Below are 18695 nucleotides of genomic sequence, written 5' to 3'. Positions count from 1 at the left end.
ATTTCCCCACCTTGTCTCCCACATCATATAGGCGCCCCTGCTGCTCACGATTCATCGCCTTAGCCGCATCAGTCACCAGAGCTCTGTATTCAGACTGTTTGAGCGCCAGGGAGTGCAAGCTACCAGGCGTAGTTCCAGACTCCATCCGCCCCTCCAACTCAGAGATATCATGTTCCAGACGTACCACTTCCATAGTTCTGCGCTTCCTTTCGCTGGCAATCAAAGAGAGAGTCTGACCCCGAATCACAGTTTTATATGCCTCCCATAAAGAAACAGGAGAGGATACCGACCCTTCATTCTCAGCAAAATAGTAATCCATACATTTAACCACTTCCGTACCAATGTTGGGGTTACGAAGATGCCACGGATTAATAGGAGCGATCCGACCCCCGGACTCCAGCCGCACGTCAATAGTGAGCCAGAGTGGGGAGTGGTCCGAAATCTCCCTAGCCAAATGTCTAATTTCCCTCACTGAGACCATCTGCGCCGCTGTTATAAGGATGTAGTCGAGTCTCGAGAGACTACCATGAGCCCCTGAATAAAAGGTGTATTGGAGCTGTCCAGGATGGAGTTGTCTCCAACAATCCGCTAATCCCAGTGTGTCCAAGAAATTCCCCAGCCACAACTGCGAAGCGGGGAGGGTTCTACGGGGGCTACGATCCTCCTCCCCACTGACGACCGAATTAAAGTCGCCACCCACTACCAGCAAGCCATCGGGGAGTCCCAGGATTACCCCGCCCAAATCAGAAAAAGTGGTGGACTGAAGACCAGGGGGAACATACACAGACAAAATGGAGATCGTCTTCCCCTCCCAGCGACCCTCAACAGCAGCATAGCGGCCCCTAGCATCTAGCACCTTATCATCCACTTCGAGGGGGAGGGAGTTTCTAACCAGGATACCCGCCCCCCTCGACCCAGTGGTGAAGCCAGATAGGGCCACCAAGCGGTAGCCTCGTCTATTCAATGCATGGCACGTATTCCCTACAAGATGTGTCTCCTGTAGTAAAACGATATCCGGGGATTGTCGCTTCAAATATTGCAAAACTATCCCCCGTTTTATCCTATCCCCGAGACCATTAACGTTCCAGCTCAGTACCCTCAGCCCCCTACCCCCCATCCCAGACAGGAACAAACAGTCCTCCCCGACACAAAACAGGCACAAATGAGAAAATAGCGACCAAATCGTAGCCTCGTAACAAGCAAACAAGTAAAGACCCCCCCCACCACCCCCCAAGGAACCCTCAACACACAACCCCCCACCCTGCACCCCTGCGGTAGACCAAAAAGCCACCCCAACTTGCAGTGTGCCTGTCGCCCCATTAAACTAACCTACAAGAAGAGAGAGAAAAACGTCCCCTGAGGAGGAAGAGTCCCGAATCCCTCCACCCCCGGGTGTCCACAACGTAGAAACATCGCAGTCACAGAGCCACTGCAAAGCGTCCAACAAATTGGCTCGTCGGCACAGACTCACTACTCCTGTTCTTCCAAGCCGCCCTCGGCGCCCCCCGAGCTCTCCGGGCTGGTGTGTTGCGTCGGCAGGGTGTCCAGCCAGTCACTGGCCACCTCGGGGCGATCAAAGAAGAATGCACGTTCATTATGTTCAATCCTCAGGCGAGCCGGAAAAAGCATGGCGTATTTCAGTCCCATGTCCCTGAGACGTCTCTTCACCCCCGTAAAGCCCATACGTTGCTTCTGCACCGCCTGCGTGAAGTCCGAATAGAAACTGATCGACACGTTTTCAAACTTTGTGGGACCATTAGTACGGGAGGCCTGCAGGATAGCGTCTGTCTCGGAAATTAAAAATCCTGGCTATTATAGGCCGCGGAGCGGCACCAAGCTTGGGCTTCCCACCTGGAATCCTGTGAGCACGCTCCACAGCAAAAAGATTACTAAGGCCCTTTGGTGCCAAGTGGTTCCGAATAAGATCCTCCACCAAAAGGTCCGTAGGCAGTCTGTAGAGTCCTCTGGAACACCTACGATGCGGACGTTGTTGCGTCTGGCCCGGCTCTCGAAATCATCCAGCCGACGAGCGAACGAATCTCTTGCCACGCGAAGATCGCGGACCTCGGTCTGAAGATCCGAGACATCCGTAATCAGGCTCGCTGTCTTGATGTCCAGGGATTTAACCCGTTCATTGGTTTTCCCCAAGTCCGTCCTGATAAGGTTGACCTCGATTGCCACCGTGTCCAGCTTAGCGGCCAGAGTTTCATATTGCCGACCCATCGCAGTCTGGACACTGGCAATGGCGCCCATGACATCCTTTGGAGTCGGCTCTTCAGTCGCAGGAGCATCGTCACCAGACTCCCCCAGGGCCTTGCTCGGTCCACCCGGGGATCCCTTCGGGCGGGTAAAGCGATCTATAGTCTGTGCCTGAACAGCCCCTCCACGATTCGGGCCTCAGGTGTTGCGCCTCTCAGAGTCCGTCCTGCCCGTCATGGTGGGCGACGAGCTCCGACAAGACCTCTGGAATCTGGTCAAAATGATGCCCCCTATGACAAGCCTGTTGTGTCGAGAGGTCGAGGAGCGACAACCAGAATGGAATTGACGGCTAGCCCAGGGCAGCAGTAGCAATCAGCAGCGAGTTGGCGTCAACAATGACCAAAATCGAAACCGAAAGTACCACAGGGGCAGCGGATGCAGCTCTCCAGCCGGTGTTGTTCAATTGCCACCTGGGCACCTCGGGAACTCAATCCCCCGGATGGCCTCTGCCAGAGGCCTCAAATTATGAGGAGCAGCAAGTCCGGCTCCCGGTGGCCAAATCGAGTTTTGGAAAAAGCTTTTGATATCAGCAGGGCATCAGCAAAAAATACCCGTCGTCCAAATCAGGATTTGTTCCAGGATAGATAAGGGTGGCGGAAGGGGTCTCGGGAGCCCTTTGCTCACGCGTCCATCTTGGATCCGCGCGTAGATCCTCCTGTTCTGGGGGTGAGTGTTTGATTTGCTCAAACGCTCCGTCCATCATCCCCTTTTGTATCGCTTTGTTCGCCCTAAGTGTGGCAGGGTATGCTCAGACGTGAGTCCCTTGCTCACTTGGCCACTGGATTCAAGATAGCCTGGCTGATGAGGATTATGAATCCAAAACCGGTCCCAGGATGCTTGTTTCTGGTCCATGGAAGACATGGCTTGGCAGTTCGGGCTGGACTGTTCCCATGAGTCACAGGGTCAGACTGATTTGCATATAGCCATGTCTGAAATGGGGTGGCTGAGTGGGCTAAAGAATGGTGATGGATTAAACCCAGATCAGATGACTGGGGGTGAGTGTTTGATTTGCTCAAACGCTCTGTCCATCATCCCCTTTTGTATCGCTTTGTTCGCCCTAAGTGTTGCAGGGTATGCTCAGATGTGAGTCCCTTGCTCACTTGGCCACTGGATTCAAGATAGCCTGGCTGATGAGGATTATGAATCCGAATCCGGTCCCAGGATGCTTGTTTCCGGTCCATGGAAGACATGGCTTGGCAGTTCGGGCTGGACTGTTCCCATGAGGCACAGGGTCAGACTGATTTGCATATAGCCATGTCTGAAATCGGGTGGCTGAGTGGGCTAAAGAATGGTGATGGATTAAACCCAGATCAGTTGACTGGGGGTGAGTGTTTGATTTTCTCAAACGCTCCGTCCATCATCCCCTTTTGTATCGCTTTGTTCGCCCTAAGTGTGGCAGGGTATGCTCAGACCCGAGTCCCTTGCTCACTTGGCCACTGGATTCAAGATAGCCTGGCTGATGAGGATTATGAATCGAAAACCGGTCCCAGGATGCTTCTTTCCGGTCCATGGAAGACATGGCTTGGCAGTTCGGGCTGGACTGTTCCCATGAGGCACAGGGTCAGACTGATTTGCATATAGCCATGTCTGAAATGGGGTGGCTGAGTGGGCTAAAGAATGGTGATGGATTAAACCCAGATCAGTTGACTGGGGGTGAGTGTTTGATTTGCTCAAACGCTCCGTCCATCATCCCCTTTTGTATCGCTTTGTTCGCCCTAAGTGTGGCAGGGTATGCTCAGACGTGAGTCCCTTGCTCACTTGGCCACTGGATTCAAGATAGCCTGGCTGATGAGGATTATGAATCCGAAACCGGTCCCAGGATGCTTGTTTCCGGTCCATGGAAGGCATGGCTTGGCAGTTCGGGCTGGACTGTTCCCATGAGGCACAGGGTCAGACTGATTTGCATATAGCCATGTCTGAAATGGGGTGGCTGAGTGGGCTAAAGAATGGTGATGGATTAAACCCAGATCGGTTGACTGGGGGTGAGTGTTTGATTTGCTCAAACGCTCCGTCCATCATCCCCTTTTGTATCGCTTTGTTCGCCCTAAGTGTGGCAGGGTATGCTCAGACGTGAGTCCCTTGCTCACTTGGCCACTGGATTCAAGATAGCCTGGCTGATGAGGATTATGAATCCGAAACCGGTCCCAGGATGCTTGTTTCCGGTCCATGGAAGACATGGCTTGGCAGTTCGGGCTGGACTGTTCCCATGAGGCACAGGGTCAGACTGATTTGCATATAGCCATGTCTGAAATGGGGTGGCTGAGTGGGCTAAAGAATGGTGATGGATTAAACCCAGATCAGTTGACTGGGGGTGAGTGTTTGATTTGCTCAAACGCTCCGTCCATCATCCCCTTTTCTATCGGTCAGTTCTTTTTTCCTGCACCAGCAAGAGCTGATCCGGAAAAAGTTGTACCCTAGTCAATTTTTGACTAACTTTTTCGATCCTTTTTGATCATCCTTCGAAGTCTCTGGACTCGACGGTGCCGGTAGGGATGCCCGGGTCCCTGCGTTGATTACAGCCGACTGATGCCGATTACTGACCCCTATCACCGGTGCCTTCACTGTTTGGGCCCCGACCACGACGACAAGTCCTGCTCCGACTGCCGGGCCCTGACGTCCAAAGCTAGACGAGAGTGGTCCCGCAAGCGACTCGAGCTCTGGCAGTCAGCCCCGCGCCGCAGTTCTGGAAGTCATCAGTCTTCGGGCTCGAAGTCCTCAGGGTAAGAGGCACAAGAAGTCAAAGAGGCGACATCGCTCTTCTGGCTCCCCCCGACGCTCGCGCGACACGGCCGGGGCTTCGGGCGACACCGCCCCGCGGCTCCGCCAGAGCCGCAGGCATCGCGGCCTGCTCCATACCCACTGGTCCCTGGGCAGCACTCGACGCCGGAGGAGATCAAGTCCTTCCTCATGGCCATGAGGTCGATAGCTCCTCTGTCGGGTTCCGCGGCGCCTCCGGGCCAAGCGGCACCAACAGGGTCCCCCAGCAGGCCGGGGGCTTTGGCCCCGGCGCCGTCGGGTGCTTCGGCCCCAATGCCGCCGGCGACTTCGGTCCCGACACTGCAGGGCCCTGCTGGATCCGGATCCGGGTCGCCGCCGGTCGACCTCGCCGGCGCCATCCAAGGACGATGCCGTCCCCGGTCCTACCCTCGATTCGGGTCCGGCGCCGCTCTCGACGCCGATGGGAGACTTTTACTTCTACGACCCTGCCCATCCTTTGAACCTGAGTACCAGGCGATGGGTGACGAAGGGGATTGGGAGCGGTCCGAGGACCCTCTGGCACGTGAGTGTCAGTCTTTTCAGGACTGGACAGGTGAGCTTGGGGAGGCCAGTGGTCTGGACACTTTGCAACACTGGTTTTGTCTCCCCTCCTACCGTGGCAATGGAGGAGGGGGCTGCCTATAGTGTGGTGCTGACGCGGGCTGCCAAGGCCTTGGGCCTTGAGCTCCCCGTCGCGGCCATGATGACTAACCTCCTCACGAGGTCCTTAAACCGCAGACAAGCTCGGCCGAGCCTCTGCTGCCTTTTAATGAGGCCTTGTCAGACGTTCTTCTGGGCACTTGGTCCAAACCCGCTACAGGTCTGCCTGTAGATAGGAACATGGCCAGGCGCCACTGCGACCCTTGCTTCCTGCCCACCCACCCCACCCCCGAGAGCCTGGTCATCCAGGCCTCTAACTCCCAGACCGCATTCCCGTCAGCTCCCCCTGATCGGGAATCCAAGAGGTATGAGCAATACGGGAAGAAGGTATTCTCCTCCCTGAGTTTGGGGTTGCGGTCAGTCAACAACACATGCCTCTTGCGCTGTTACACTCACTCTCTGTGGGACACGGTCGCGGACCTGCTGCCACAATGTCCGGAGGAGGCCCGGACTAAACTCGTCCAAGCCCTTGCGGAGGGTCGAGATGCAGCACAGTATTCCATCTGGTGTGGGCTGGATACCACGGACTCACTGGGCAGAGCGATGGCAACGACGGTGGCGATTCGTCGCCACGCCTGGTTGAGGTCCGCCAACTTTTCGGCTGATGTCCAAAACACCCTTATGGACATGCCGTTTGATGGCCGCGCCTCTTTGGCGACAAGGCAGACCATGCGCTTAAGCGCTTTAAGGACTCCAGGGCTACGGCCAAGTCCTTGGGCCTCTCGGCCCCGTGCCAGCAAACGGCTGCCTTTCGCCTCTTACATGGCCAAGGAAGGGGTGCCCCCACACGTCCTGCCAGCCACGGGCTGCAGACTACCATCCAGCGTGGTGGCGGACGTGGAAACCACCGTAGCGGCGGTCGGGGACAAGGGCAAGGCCAGTCCACACCTGCCCCTGCAGCATCCGCCTCAAAACCCTCCTAGTCCGAGCTTTCAGGCCCATTTGACGCCAGTGGGGGGCAGGGTTCGCCATCATCACCACCACTGGCGCACTGTCACATCGGACAGGTGGGTGCTGCAAATCGTCCGAAGGAGCTACTCCCTCCCCTTCGAGGCGTCCCCTACAGCCATGCCACCGCAGTACCACCGCGTGTCGGGGGATCACTTGAAACTTCTACAAGAGGAAGTTACGGCCCTCTTGGCCAAGGGTGCCATCAAGCACGTTCATGGGCCAGAAGTAGGGTGTGGTTGTTACTCCCACTACTTTCTGGTACCCAAGAGGGGCAAAGGGGGCCTACGCCTTATCTTGGACCTGCGGAACATCAACGGCTTCCTCCGGAAGGAGAAGTTCAAGATGCTGACACTGGCTCAGGTCTTGGCTGCCCTGGACCCGGGAGACAGGATGGTAGCGTTGGACTTGCAGGACGCTTATTTTCACATCCCCGTCCTGCCAGCCCACCGGCGTTACCTGCGGTTTATGGTAGGCCACGAGCACTTTCAGTTTACCGTGCTCCCCTTTGGCCTTACCAGCCCCCCACGGGTGTTCACGAAAATGATGGCAGTGGTCGCAGCTCATCTGCGCAGGTTAGGGGTTTCAGTCTTCCCCTACCTCGACGACTGGTTGTTGAAGGCGGGCTCACCCCAGACAGTCGTCAGCCACCTCCGACCTCCTGCACCTGCTGGGGTTCTCCATCAATGTGCCAAAGTCGCACCTGTGCCCCTCTCAGAAGCTCCTCTTCGTCGGAGCGGTTCTCGACTCGTCGCAGTATCGGGTTTATCCTCCCGAACAGCGGGTTCGGGATATTCAGGCTCTGATTCCGATCTTTCAGCCATTATCCCGAGTCTCGGTCAGGTTGACGCTGCAGCTTCTGGGGCTGATGGCCTTCTGCATCCTTCTGGTGCATCACGCCCAGTGGCGGATGCGGGCTCTGCAGTGGGACCTGAAGTTTCAGTGGGCCCAGCATCAGGGCAACTTGTCCGACCATGTCTTGATCTCGGAGGGCACTGCAAGACAGTTGCAGTGGTGGCTCACGGACCGCGATTGGGTCAGCGGCAGATCCCTCTCCCTACCCCAACCGGAGCACGTGGTTGTTACGGACGTGTCCCTCCAGGGCTGGGGAGGCCACATGGGAGAGGCGGAGATCAGAGGCCTCTGGTCTCCGGCGGAGTCCCAGCTCCATATCAACCTTCTGGATCTGCGGGCAATCTGACTTGCACTGAAGGCATTCCTCCCCTCTGTCCGGGGGAGTGTAGTGCAGGTATTCACGGACAACACCACCGCCATGTGGTACTGCAACAAACAGGGCGGGGTGGGGTCGTGCACCCTATGCCAGGAGGCTCTGCACCTCTGGCAGTGGCTGGAACATCAGGGCGTGACCCTGGTGGTTCAGCACCTGGCAGGTTCCCTGAATGCCACGGCGGACAAACTCAGCCATCGGTGCATGATGGATCATGAATGGCATCTGAACTCGGACTCGAACTTTCAGCAGTGGGGAGAGCCTTGGCTAGATCTATTTGCCACCGAAGAGAACGCGCAATGTCATCAGTTCTGTGTGTTGGAATTTCCAAGACGGCACTTGCTCTGCAACGCTTTTCGTCGCGAGTGGAGTTGCGGTGTATTGTACGCCTTTCCGCCTATACCACTTCTGCCCAGAGTGCTGAAGAAGATCAGGTGCGACGGGCCCAAGTTATCCTTGTGGCTCCGGACTGGGCACGAAGATATTGGTATCCAGAGCTACTCAGCATGGCGATCGATCCCCCGATCTGACTGCCTCTTGGGAGGATCTCCTGTCGCAGCAGCAGGGGACGGTCCTCCACCCGAACCTGTCCAGCCTCCACCTCCATGCGTGGAGATTGAGCAGCAACAGTTGACTGCTTTCGATCCTCCCCCCAAAGTATGTGATGTCATTCTAGCAGCCAGGCATCCATCCACTAAAACGGTGTACACCTGCAGGTGGAACAAGTTTGTGGCATGGTGCACAGCGAAGGCTGTCGATCCGCTTTCTGTCCTTCTTTCCGAGGTCCTTCTGTTCCTTCTCTCTTTGGCCCAGCAGGGCTCTGCTCTGGGCACTATCAAAGGTTATCTTTCGGCCATCTCCGCCTTCCAGATAAGCCTTCTCTTTTTAAGTCCCCGGTTGTTATCCGTTTTCTGAAAGGAATTATGCACACATTCCCTCCCCTGCCGTTCTTCATGCCTCAATGGGACTTAAACCTTGTCTTGACATATCTGATGTGCGCTCCCTTCGAGCCCCTTCATAACTGTCCTTTGCGTCTTCTCCCTCTCAAAACTGTTTTCCTGGTAGCTATCACCTCTGCCAGAAGAGTGAGTGAGCTCCAGGCTCTTTCTTGTAAACCTCCTTTCCTTTCTGTTCATCCAGACAAAGTGATTTTAAAGACCCGTCCTTTCCTGCCAAAGGTTGTCATGCCCTTCCACATCGGGCAGACCATAACTCTGGTCACCTTCTTTCCGCCTCCTTCAAAAGAGGAAGAGAGGCTTCACCGTCTGGACAGTCTGGGTGCTCCCCAGGCAAGAAACCTATTGTCCAAACCTCCGTGACTGGAAGGACTCCCAGCAGCAAGAGGTCAAACTTGTGTCGGTGGCAGCAGCGTCCATTTTGTGACGCTGGGGCTCTGGTTAACTTTAACCGGGATAGTCAGCAACAACACGTCTTCTCCCTCTAGAAGGGTGGAATGCTACCCCCGTTGCCAGAATTGGCAAGGGGGTAGTATTCCAAAGCGTATGACACCTTACACGACATGTTTAGATAAAGCCAAACCATAGTTAGCATTCAACCGCGAGGATTATAATGCACTTAAGAGTATATGGTATGGCGATATCATAGCACAGTTATAAGGACATGGTTCCGAAAGCTGCAGACAGGCTCAGCTCATGCTAGAGCACCATCTCACACATAACCAAGCACTCTGCCTCCAGGATTGTTAAGGCCTGCCATAGGAGTGACTTATAGGTTACTGTGTGTCTATATATAAGGGTAGATATAGGAATACTATATGTAAGCAAGGGGTGATTACACGACCTTGCCCCAGCTGAGTGATCAGCCATATGTGTCAGTTTTGATGGCCAGCCAGGGGTGGCATAATACATGCTGCAGCCCCTGGTAGGCCTTGGATGCACCTATGCCCTGGGTACCTATAGTACACTGTACAGGGGCTCATAAGGTGACCCAATTCCCAATTGGAGATGTACCTAAGGTACATGGAGTCCATTTTACAGAGAGAGCAGATAGCCTGAGGTCCTGATTAGCAGGATCCCAGGCCAATTAAGTCGAAAACCAGCTAAACACAAGGCAAAAAATCTGGGGTAACCACAGTCGGGTATCCACCTTCCTACACAACCCCCCCCCCCCCCCCATATGAAAGGAGATAAGGCTATCCTTGACCAGGTAAGCCTATATTGCCTAAGTGGCCATATAAGGAAGTACCTGCACTAGCATGGTTACCCCCTGTCTCATGGTCCACTAAGCAATCCCTTACCCTAAGGGTATCATAGGGTCTCCACCATAGGGAATCTCTACCTGTGGTGTGTTTTGGCAAAGTAAAAGGCTGGTGTTGAGATGGAGTACTGAAGTGAGACTCCTCTAATGTAGGGCTCAGCTTCCTCCAATCACCTTCCACCATGTGTGCCTTTCTTTCCAGGACTGAGATGCACTGTGCTCTCAGGGTCAACCTCTGGCTGCCTACAGCTGGAGGCTGGGTCCCTTTTGTTGGCTTACTGGAGGGACAGGTCAGGTTTGGGGTTTTTAGGTTCCAGGTTTGGCTGTGCCCAACAGTGTCTATCTGGGGGAGGTTCCTAACTAAATGTAAGGGAGATCCCTCAGGAGTTTTTAAAACTTTCACCTTGCTAGGGCTGCTAGCTTTGGTGCCCCTAATCTGCTGATGGGGGAGTTCTTGTGGACAGGGGGCCTTTTTGGGTCCACTGGCCTTCCTGACCTCTACAGCCCTGGGCTGACTGAGGCAGGGTAGAGAGGGGCAGTTTACCTGCTCCAGACTGGGTCCCACCTTGGAAGGGTCCACTGACATCAGGGGCTCTGCCAGGCTAGGCCTGACTACCTCTGGGGCAGTTTCTTCACAAGGGGTAGGGTCAGTTCCCTGAGGAGGCTGACTCTCACCTAATGTGTGGTGGGAGACTTTTCTTTCTCCCCAATGCTCTCTGTTTGAGTGAGGTGATCTTGAGGCGAACTTTGGTGTGCTGAATTCCTTTGCCGTGCTAATCCCTGGCTACATTTCTGCCCACATTTGGAAGGATATTGACAGCGGGAATACCTGCGGACATTGCACCCGACTTTGGGCTGGACTGGAGCCAATACCATCTACTCGCGGGACTGCGAGGACCAGCCTGCCTGGCGGCTCTAACCTGCCGCAGCTAGTCCTCTTCCCGCCCCCTCCTCCTCGTATATAGCCCCGCCCATACCCGCATTCGCGGGACGCGCGCGGGACGTGCGCCGGGCTAAGCCCGGGCAAAGGGCGGGCCGTCTGTGGCCGTCCGGGGCTGGCTAAGGCTGGGCTGGGCCACCTTATTTACGATTCACCCGGGACATTAATGCAGAAGTAAGGAGCATTATTGTGATAATACTTTATTTGATTTTAAAAAAATCATAAAAGGGTGGACTTACCACCATGCAAGCAACATTTTCATCATAAAAACAACACAAAATCAACTTTGAATCAACTTAAAAACTAATATCATAAAATATGCAAAATTAACGGGGAATGGTCTAAAAGGAAAAGGAATAAAAGGAATCTTGTGTGTTCGTTCTGGATACACATTATTTTTAACTCGTAATAAGAAGGGGAGAGGTGAAAAGGTATGGGAGAATAATAGGAGTTCACACAGGGGGCACGTTAACTCGTAATACAAAAAGGCGACCGTTTGGAGAGGAGGGGAAAAGGGTGGAAGAGTCCGTGGCCGGCCAAAGCCGGGCCTATTGTCCGGAGACCTCTTTGATTGCTGCCCTGTTTTCCAGCTCTATGGCAGCGAGATTCAAAAATGTTATGGTTTTACATGAGAGTTCTATCCAAGTTCCACTTAGGCATCTTATCACCGCCGCCCTACAAGTTCTCACCTGGGCTTCTCTTAGAAGTGATTGAAAAAGCATTTTTCTAAGATTCTGAAGTGCCGGGCATATGCATATAAGGTGCAGTAAAGACTCTGCGCCGTTGCCACAGAGGCGGCAGTCGGGAGTTTCCCACAGCCGTAGCCATCTTGGAGTGAGATCTTTGGTCGAAAAGCAGCCCAGCCTTAACAGGCTTAGTTTCCTTTTGTAGTGGTCCCTAAAGCATTCTTTCAGATATTCCTGAGGTTTTAAGTGGGTATATGACGGCAAAACGATCCAAGCATGGTTTTTGCCAGCCATTGCCGCTTTATCCATGAGTAATGATGCTTGTTTGACTGCTTTCTTGGTTATCAGCTTGAAAGCAGAATAAGTCATGGGCAAAAGCCAGGATTCTTCCAGTTTTAATGCTTTGAGAGCTTGCCTCAAGGTCTTATATATTGAGCCCGGAAGCCCGGCCTGTTTTTCAACTTCTGACCAGCAAAGGTGCGCCAGGGATTCGTCTGCTGCGTCCCTCATGCGCCAATAATATTTGACGAGTGCTCCTTGTCTTGCCGGGAGCTGGTTAGTAAGACCAAACTCCAAACGAATTTGGGCTTGAGAGATATGACGCGGGATTGAGAATAGGTTTTTGAACAGCCTGGATTGGGCGAGATTTAACACTGCGAAGTCCCGGGTTGCCAATAATTCAGAACCATATGTTAGTGATGGCAGAAATTTAGCGGCTGCAATCTTAAGAATGTGGCCAGTGGAATGTCCGTTTAATTGCTTTTGGACAGTTTTAAAAGCAAATTGAAGCTGCTTGGCTTTGGATTTCCCCTGTTCCAAGTGCTGTTTAAACTTTAATCGGTGGTCCAATAGGATTCCCAGGTATTTATATTGAACTACCTGGGTTAGAGAGGTAGAATGTATCTTCCAGACGAAGTTTTGTTTTTTCTTTCTTGAGCCGCAGAAGCATAGGATGTTTTTTTTTTTTTAGGTTTATAGTCAGTTGTGCATTGGAGAGGTACTGCGACAGTTTGTAGATCAAGCGTTGTAGACCGATGGGGGTTTTTGAGAGGAGCACAATGTCGTCTGCATATTAAAGACTTATTATAGGTGAGTTGTCCAATTTTGGTGGGTCCCCCTGAATGGTACGCAGGTCACTTTCTAGGTCCGCGGTGTAGATGTTGAAGAGGCTGGGGGCTAGTACGCAGCCTTGCTTTAAACCGTTGGTTGTGTGGAATTTCTTTGTCAGCATTATTGTGAATACTATATCCGTCTAGTTTGTAGAGACTGTTGCGTTTTAATCCTTCTTTTTTACTTTTATTTTATTTTTTCTAGAGGAAAAACATTTGATTGACTATATGATTATCTTGCCCATTCTTTGATAGTTGATATTTTATCAGAGAATGATGAGCCGATGTTGTAGTCTAGGTAGGCCCTCATTGGTGGGGGGCTCTGTGAGAGGGACACTAGATGCATTTATCACCAGAGCTGCTTCCGTATTGGAAAAAGAGATAGTATTTACGGAAAAACGTCTGTCCCTAGAGCTAATGATTAAGAAACGCTCTTCTCTGGGTGTAATTAGTTCAGTGGTTACTCCCCACAGACAGCATGTAGAAGACACCCCTTTCCAAATGCATGACTCTGAAATAGTAAATGATCTTTCTCAGTCGCCGCTTCTGGAATTATCAACGCATGACATAAATGAAACCGATTCAATATTAGACTCCTCTTTAAATATATCTTCTGAACTTGTAATCATGTCACCCAAAAATGGGCCTACTGTAAGTGAGGAACCGATGAAAACAATTAGCATCGCAGCCCCACCGTCAAAAAAGAGGAAGCTTGTGGAAAATTATCAAGGTGATAAGATCAAGAAACGGGGGACGGTAACCCGAGCCCAACCGAGAAGCATACGAACATCTGCTTCGAAAAATAGCCCAGCACAACAGCTCCCATTAACACTCGTAAATGAGTTACTGCCTAGTATGGAAAAACTGCTCAAATCATTTATCCTCCCATTAATAGAAAGGGTTAAGAGAATAGGTGAACAACTAGGCTCTATTGAAAAAGAGGTGGTAAAGAACTCGCTGTTGCTTAGCAAACAAGGTTCTTCGTGTCTCACAGTCCCCATAAAAGATAATCATGTGGGTCAGAGGCCACCACCTAAAACCCTCAAAAAGGGCCAAACATCTTCCCTATCACAGAAGACATCACCCCCCAATGTAGCACCAAAACCAGGTACGAGCAATCAAAAAAAGGAGGATAAAATGGATTGGGGAAAAAAACGGACCTTTCCCAAAAAATGGATAATAGGCCCACTGCCTCACAAATTAAAAAAATACCTACTCACAGAAGTATAGATTTACCACCGGAACCTGCTCCTTTTGTGGTAATCATGGTGGGAGTCCCGGTTCTCCCTGAGGGAATAAAGGAGGATCATCGAGCCCTAAAAAACAAAGTAATATTTTGGCTGTGTAATAATAGACCTTTGCCGGCCCATGTAATTGGACAAAATCCTAAATGTAAGGCGCGTGAATTGGGTCGGAACTCGGCCCAAAGATAGAAAGGGGGACGCCATCATCATTAATTTTAAGGACCACAGAGCAGTGAGGCATATTGGTGAGTGGTTTGATGCGAGAGGCAGTGAAAAAATCTCTACACACTTTCTAAGTCACTTTTACCCGCAGAAGCCGGTCCCGCACTCCCAAAGTTTTTCTCTAGAAAACCAGGTTTTAAATAGGCAGAGCACAGAATACATTGGTTCCAATCATCCAACTCTTAATTATCTACAAAGATTCACCTTAGGAAACCAGGGCTTAAATAGGCATAGCACAGAACATTATGGTTTTAGTATTCAAATTTTAACCATTTCTCGATGTTGTATGGGCTGGAAGGTGTGGATTGACTCCAGACATTGAGAAATCATGTATCCCTGCCGATGTAACGTTTGAACTCCCAATAGTAGGAGGTTTGTATATCCAGGAAGAGGCTACTAGGGTCAAATTCCCTTCAACCAAACCTATACTGAAGGTAGATAATACTGCAGACCAAAATAAAGCCGGAAATCCCATGGGAGGGGTTGTCCCAAATATAGGCGGGAAAAACACTGTGGATTCATTTATAGCTGAGGTGCAGTCGGGAGCTTACTCTACCCCCTCAGAGAATAGCATTCCAGTGAGTGACGGGCAATCACTTAAAGTCATTTCCTGGATTATTGTGGGTCTTCGTTCAAAGGTTGAAGATGGAAGCGCATTGAACTTCCTCCAGAATCATAGTGTAATTTGTCTGCAGGAGACATGGGCCATGACAGAACTACATCCGGTAGGATATAAAACCTATTTTACTTCCGCATTAGCAGCAGTGCTTAATTTGTAAAATATGAAGTGCAGGTGCTCCAATTTTTTTAGGAGGCCCACCTACTTCCCTCGGCTCCACCCACTTCCACCAGTGACTCCTCCTGGAAGTAACTGAGGTCAGATTCAGGAAGCGCCGGGACTGCTTTGAGGCGTGCGCCGGCAGTTACACAGTCTTATCACCCCACTGCATACAGTCAGCATAGCTGCCAAGGTTTCAGATTGCCATGTGTGACATTTTCATAATTTCCGTGTAATTATGAGTGACATTCAATGACTACGAGTGACACTTTCTCCCGAGCAAAATCAAGCAATGAAGACGATGGTAACATATAAAAATCTGAAATTTCACCCATATGAGCAACGAGAAACTCTAAGAAGATCTTAAAACTGCTGCAGAGTGGCACAAATGGAAGGGCACTAACCTACTGCCCTGCTGTAATTTTTAAAAAGACTTTATTTGTGCTCATGTTGACGAGCTCTGAGTTAGTAAATTAAATTAGGATTCATTGGTGAAGAGTGACTGCTTCATTGTCACAGGTGGTTAAAAGGGCTGGTGATGCATCACCCTACGAGTTAGCAGGCGCTGGTGTTGGCCATCTGCATGCTGGCCTCGCTGGGTTGCTAGGCTGTGTCAGATGACGCCTGCTCACAAACACACTCATTACAGAGTGCACAGCCTGCATTTGAGCACCCTTGCAGCCCGGGGCATGGCAGCATAGCACATACAGGATAAACCTACCACAGCACAGCAGGTGTTGCAACCGAGGAAAGACACTGCTATCGTAGGGTGAGAAAGCATGTTCTGTTGGTGTCAGCTGCTGCGTTGGCTGAGATGTTAACAGTGCCCAGACAGTGCACGCACCCTGGTTTAAGTTGTTTTGCATTCTAGTGTTCGTTTTTTAAATTCTATGGGTTTTTTCTTTGATGCAAACAAACGTGCACGTAGTTAAATTTCCGATATGCTACATGCCTCTTTCTTTTCAAGCATGTGTTTCAGCTGTCAGCAGATCTGGAGCCTCTGCAGACTCTTGCTTGAACAGAGAAGCACACACGAGGATAAACTTTCACACGGCTGCAGTGAGTGGCTATTGGGCAATTTGTGGGGTGACCACTCAGACTCACGCTGGAGGGTCCTGGGTACGGCCATGTCTCCTGCGCTTTGAAATCCATGAATCACACGACTACCTCAGCAGATTCTGGGACAGGGCCAGAAGCGCCAGAAACTCTACCGAGAAGGAGCAGAGGTAGGCCAGACTGCATAATTAGCATGTTTTGGGCTGCGTGTTCAGTTAACACGTACTTGCACAAACAGCGTGTACTAGGTAGCAAACCTAATCCATTTATGTAATTTTAAAAATACAGACTCACAGCATATATGCTTCCTCACTGAGCGAGTTCGGCCCCTCTGTCCCTCGGTCCCAGAGGTGAGTGCCGCACCGTCACCGAGGCCTCTCGCGCTTCATGCTAATCACTTTTTTTGTGGACAGTGTGCACTCACTAATCACACTCTACATGAGCAGGGACTTGCAGCACAAATGAAATATATTAGCAAGTTCACATTACCTAAGAGGTTCAGGAGCAGCACACGTTCCCTCCAGTAAAGAAAATGCCCGCCTTTTGCTGCTATTCGAGTGACCTCAGGGGCAGGAAGCGGAAGCAGAGAGGCGGCGGAAGTTAGAGCGTGGAGGAAGGTGCCTGCTTCAGAAGGCTAATCTGCCCGGGAGGCTGTGCAGCTTTTTTTAGGCAGTAGGAGGTACGTCATTACAGCCCGGGAGAACGATCATTTTCGGCCTTTGGATCGTGGGAAGAAACTGCTCCACTGTGTGCTCTCTGGCAGTCCCAGGGAAGCAGAATGTGCCTCTTAATAAGGCATGCGTCACTGAGGAATTTATTTTACGACGTAGACCCGGCCCCAAGAAATAAGTCCCGGTGCTAAGCACCGGCACAAATTAAGCACTGATTAGCAGTAGCCTTGGGTAGGGCCAAGGGAGGTTTAACCATCTTCATAGCCAACACAATACGGGGACTGAAAACAATGGTAGCACACTCGGATGTAAATTACCAGTTGCTTAGCCTATCGTTTAACAACAAAGAGACCTTTCTTCTGGTGAATTTTTATAATAATCTAGCGGAAGAACAGGCTCTGAAGGCTCTGCGTTCCCTACGTGACAAGCTCTCCCAGTTGACACAGGAGGTTGGAAGGAGAGCTAGTGTAAGCATAATATGGGGGGGTGATTTTAACCAGCATCCATGCCCACGTAGTAACAGTAACATCTGTGGGTTGGTGGACGCACATGAAGACCCAATTGTGCATTTCAATCATACTAGCACGGGGTCATACCTGAATGAAGTTCTCTCAGATCTGGGGCTCACGATAGTTAATAATATAAATGCGATCCAACATTTTTGGGGAGGGGGTATGAGACAACAATAGATTATATCCTAGTATCAAACGCTCTGGCTAATAGAGTCATGAGCTTTGATTTACTGGTTAATACACTAAGCGAGCACTGTGCCCTTAGTCTGGAACTTTACCTAACACATGCTCAGCCTTTCTCACAGACCATAGCGAGTGCTTTAAGTCAGAATACTCTGCATTTAGCTAAGATAAATGGGTACTCCCTAAGATGGGAGAAGGTAGACCCCGGAGAAATAACCAAAAAAGTGATTTGTGAAGCCTATCCATCTATAGTTAAATGCTTAGATCTGGGAGTCCCGGAGGAGGAAGTCTTACAAAACTTTGTGGTAATTTTAGAAAAAATAAACGAACTACTAACAGTAAAGATACAAAGAGATCGTCCCAGGAAAGTAGGGTGGTTTAACCACAAATGTACGGCAGCATACAAAAAACTGAAAATAGCATTAAATAAAACGAACAGAGACCCAGAAGAAATAAGAATTCTAAGAAAGGACTATAATATCGCACGTAAGGAGAGGAAGGGCGAACTAAAACAAGCCCTATGGGACCAACTGCACAAAAGCTCCATAGATAAAAATAGTGAAGCATTTTGGAGAGTGGTAAAATCTCCTTTTTTAGCAGACTGTAAAAATCTCCCGACCATAGAAGTAGCAATTGAGGAATCAGTTTGGGTGGAACACTTCTCGAAAATATTTCAGAAAGGCCTGGTACCAATGGGGACTTTTCAGCCCCCAGTGGTAGCCCCTCCACGGTGTCATATCCCATTCCGCTAGAACTTGCTATAAGTGAGGTACTTCAAGCGCTAAATGCAAGTAAAAATGGGAAAGCCCCAGGCCCAGACGGGGTTCCCGTAGATTTATTTAAGTATAACACAGACCAGTGGGCCCCAATATTGATTAGGGTGTTTAGGGCAGTAATGGAGAAGGGCCTGTTGGTCTCCTGGACTAAATCCATCATGGTCCCGATATTTAAAAAAGGAGACCGGCAAGAGGTATCCTGCTATCGCCCGATCTCACTGCTGGATTCGCTAGGCAAGGTGGTGGGAAGAGTAGTGCTTGAGCGTCTACAGCAGTGGGCTGACGATGGTGGGATCCTCTCTGACCTCCAATTCGGGTTCCGAGAGGGTTTTGGGACGACTGAGCAAGCCCTGAATTTATCAATGCTGATGGGTAAATACGTCTGTGCAAAGCAGGGCAGGTTATACATGGTTTATGTGGACCTGTCCGCTGCTTTTGATTGCGTTTCA

The 18695-nt window shown here is 51.0% G+C and overlaps 1 long non-coding RNA gene across 2 annotated transcripts in view; it reads right to left on the bottom strand.

Moving 5' to 3' along the window:
* LOC144785408 (uncharacterized) overlaps window positions 1-18695 on the bottom strand; it is a 692494-nt gene that overhangs the window by 193616 nt on the left and 480183 nt on the right. Inside the window, exon 1 of one of the 2 annotated variants that reach the window (XR_013601867.1) lies at window positions 16594-16663. The exons of the other annotated variant lie outside the window; for it this stretch is intronic. This is a non-coding gene — a long non-coding RNA (uncharacterized LOC144785408). Of the gene's footprint in view, window positions 1-16593; window positions 16664-18695 lie in introns of those variants that run through there. 2 annotated transcript variants of the gene reach the window in all.

The sequence above is a fragment of the Lissotriton helveticus genome, chromosome 10, assembly GCF_964261635.1.
Source record: "Lissotriton helveticus chromosome 10, aLisHel1.1, whole genome shotgun sequence".
NCBI classification, from domain to species: Eukaryota; Metazoa; Chordata; class Amphibia; order Caudata; family Salamandridae; genus Lissotriton; species Lissotriton helveticus.
This window is presented reverse-complemented; position numbering and strand designations above follow the sequence as displayed.